This window comes from Triticum dicoccoides, chromosome 2A, assembly GCF_002162155.2.
Source record: "Triticum dicoccoides isolate Atlit2015 ecotype Zavitan chromosome 2A, WEW_v2.0, whole genome shotgun sequence".
In the NCBI taxonomy this organism is placed as follows: domain Eukaryota; kingdom Viridiplantae; phylum Streptophyta; class Magnoliopsida; order Poales; family Poaceae; genus Triticum; species Triticum dicoccoides.
In genome coordinates, this window is record NC_041382.1 from 86,871,358 (window position 1) to 86,875,464 (window position 4,107).

The window sequence follows — 4,107 nt, forward strand, 5'->3', positions numbered from 1 at the left end:
GGGGCAGTATGCTCCATGATATCCAACAGCGAGCAAAGTCAACCCCTGTTAAACCGTTGGCCATAAAGGCTCTGAGCTTTGACAGCTGAGGAGCATATTTGCTTCTCTCCGGGGCAGTCAATCGTTGAGGAAAAGGATGGGTATTGCTGAGCCGCTCCAGACGAAAGCCAGGCAAGGGATTCTCACCAGCAGGGGAGGTGTCTTTGCAGTAGAGCCATGTCTGATTCCACTCCTTGGGGTGACTGTGTAGCTTGGCGTGAGGGTATGTGACCTCTTTCCTTTTTTGAATCGTCGTGCCACCCAACTCCGTATTAGAGCCATCAGTAAACTCAGTACGGCGGTTTAGATGGAAAAGATCTCTGAATAATTCCACTGTGGGCTCCTCTTGAAAGAACACCTCACAGAGCACTTGGAAGTGGCACATATTTGTAACAGAGTTGGGGCCAGTGTCTTGCGGATGGAGTTGGAAATCAGCTAGAACATCCCGGTAGAATTTAGAACCGGGCGGTTTAAAACCCCGGGCTAAGTGGTCTACCAAAACAACAACCTCTTCTTCTCGAGGTATGGGGGGCATTCTTTGCCAGGAGCCCTCCAATGGATGGTGTCTTCGCTGCCCAAGGCGCCAATCAGGACTAAATCGTCCAGTTGATCCTCTGTGACGCAAGAAGGGACCCAATTGCACTCATACACTTGCTTGGCCATGATGAAATCTACAAAGTACATTGATATGTGCAATGTTAAACCAGAAGCAGATCTATCTAAACCGGAGTTTATGAAGCAACAACATCCCGGCGGTTCAACAAGGGGACTAATGATATATGATGGATTGCTTTTTCAAAGGTGAACCGCCTATGTGGTAAAGAGGATACAGATCTAAGGCAAGAATGACTAAGGAAGGTAATAACAGATTTCATAAGGTCGTAGTGCAATTTTGGATCTACCGTAAGACAGGAAAATAAAAGGATTTAGACCTAAAAGGTTGATCTCAAAGCAATTCACAAGGGACCAGATCAGTGTTTTATGCGCATAAAGGTTTGCTTTGGTAACAGAAGATAAGCCATTACGGAGAATACATCAGGTTTGAAGTTTTATTCATGGGCTAAAGAAGAAACAAAGGAAGAACAGCGCCAGAGTCTCGATGAACTTCGACGAACGAGGAAACCCTAGAACAGATCTACGGGGGAAAGGAAAGAAGATTTACCGGAGCTGAGGAAGAAGCGGAAGGTCGCCGCGATGCTCTGGTGTGCTCAGGTTGATGCAGCGGCCAAGGTTGATGCAGAGGTCGACGGTGGCGGCGGAGCTCCGAAGCTGGGCGACGCGAGGAAGATGAAGTAGAAGGGGTCGGAGGGAAAGAGAAAGGAAATGACCCTTCAGTCCTATTTATAAAGAAAGGGATATGTCAGGCGCGAGAATCAAGGAGCCACGAGTTTGGAAACAAAGCTGCGGCCTTAATTGTCGCAGGCTTGTTAACAGGATAAGGTTCTTTATAACCAGTGACGTCACACCGGTCTACTGCGAGCAGAGGAGATGACATCACGGTGGTTCAACAAAATACAAGAAGATGTTGAAGATGAAGATTTTTGCTAAGGATTGACATGAACCTGTTCAAATCAATTTGGAGCCTAATGTTGGGGATATTACTACTAGGCGTAAACCGGCCAGGACAAGCCGGGTTAACTTCATCAGTAGTTGAGTGTGATAAAAGCCCATGAGGGCAGATGAGGGCTAAAGGCCCATAATCGGTTTAAGGCCTATAGCTATAAACCGGCGTCGGTATGTAACTTGTGTTATAAGTTAGGAATAGTGGAGACCGAACCGGACGCATCTATGAGCCGGTATCGGGACTCTGTAAACCGACGGGCGTCACCCATGTATATAAGGGGACGACCCGGCGGCGGTTCAAGGACAGACAACAACTCGAGACATAGGTGAAGCTTATTTGCTCCCTAGTCATCGAAACACCCATTAATTCCATCACAACTAGACGTAGGCTTTTACCTTCATTGAAGGGGCCGAACTAGTATAAACTCTCTTGCGTCCTTGTGTCCACTTTAACCCCTTCAAGCTAACCCGTAGCGATGGCTCCACGACTAAGTCCTTTCTCTAGGACATCTGCCGTGACAAAACCACGACAGATCTGCTCTAGATGGCCGAGCGAGTTGGTCCGCAGTGCGAAGCCGCCGAACACGAAGATCTGTTCAGGGAGGAAGGTTTCTCCCTAGACAATGTTGTTGTGGATGATTGACGGAGCCATCGAACCTCTTGGTGACGGCACAGCGGAACTCTCAATGAAAGCACCAATGTCGGTGTCAAAACTGGCGGATCTCGAGTAGGGGGTCCCGAACTGTGTGTTTGAGGTTGATGGTAACAGGAGATAGGGAACACAATGTTTACCGAGGTTCGGGCCCTCTCTGTTGGGGAACATTGCAGAAAATTAAAATTTTTCCTACGGTTTCACCAAGATCCATCTATGAGTTCATCTAAGCAACGAGTCAAGGGAGTGAGTTTGCATCTACATACCACTTGTAGATCACGTGCGGAAGCTTGCAAGGGGATGGTGATGATGGAGTCGTACTCGAAACGTGATTCGGATCACCGATGACCAAGTGCTGAACGGACAGCACCTCCGCGTTCAACACACGTCCGGGACGGACAACGTCTCCTCCGTCTTGATCCAGCAAGGAGGAACGAGAGGTTGAGGAAGGCAGCTCCAATGGCAGCACGGCGGTGTGGTGCAGTTGGTGCAGCAGTACTCCGTTAGAGCTTCGCCAAGCACGTACGGAAGAGGAGAGGTGTTGGGGAGGGGAGGGGCTGCGCCTTGGCTTGTGGTGCGGCTGCCCTCCCCTCACCCCTCTATTTATAGGTGAAGGGGCAAGGGGGGCCGGCCCCTCTAGATGGGATCTAGAGGGGGGGGGCGGCGGCCAGGGAGGGGTGGCTTGCCCCCCAAGCAAGGGGGGCGCCCCTCTTAGGGTCCCCCCCCCAACCCTAGGCGCATGGGCCCAAGGTGGGGGGCGCGCCCAGCCCTCCAGGGGCTGGCTCCTTCCCCTTTGCGGCCCATGTGGCCCTCCGGGAGGGGTGGCCCCTCCCGGTGGACCCCCGGAACCCCTCCGGTGGCCCCGGTACAATACCGATAAGCCCCCGAAACTTTCCGGTGTCCGTATGACAACTTCCCATATATAAAACTTCACCTCCGGACCATTCCGGAACTCCTCGTTACGTCCGGGATCTCATCCGGGACTCCGAACAACATTTGGTAGTCACATACTAGTCTTCCTAATAACCCTAGCGTCACCGAACCTTAAGTGTGTAGACCCTACGGGTTCGGGAGACATGCAGACATGACCGAGACCACTCTCCGGTCAATAACCAACAGCGGGATCTGGATACCCATGTTGGATCCCACATGCTCCTCGATGATTTCATCGGTTGAACCACGATGTCGAGGATTCGATCAAACCCTGTATGCAATTCCCTTTGTCAATCGGTACGTTACTTTCCCGAGACTCGATCGTCGGTATCCCAATACCTTGTTCAGTCTCGTTACCGGCAAGTCACTTTACTCATACCGTAATGCATGATCCCGTGGCAAACACCTTGGTCACCTTGAGCTCATTATGATGATGCATTACCGAGTGGGCCCAGAGATACCTCTCCGTCATACGGAGTGACAAATCCCAGTCTCGATCCATGTCAACCCAATAGACACTTTCAGAGATACCTGTAGTGCACCTTTATAGTCACCCAATTACGTTGTGACGTTTGATACACCCAAAGCACTCCTACGGTATCCAGGAGTTACACGATCTCATGGTCGAAGGAAGAGATACTTGACATTGGCAAAGATCTAGCAAACGAACTACACGATCTTTGTGCTATGCTTAGGATTGGGTCTTGTCCATCACATCATTCTCCTAATGATGTGATCCCGTTATCAACGACATCCAATGTCCATAGTCAGGAAACCATGACTATCTGTTGATCACAACGAGCTAGTCAACTAGAGGCTCACTAGGGACATATTGTGGTCTATGTATTCACACGTGTATTACAATTTCCGGATAATACAGTTATAGCATGAATAAAAGATAATTATCATGAACAATGAAA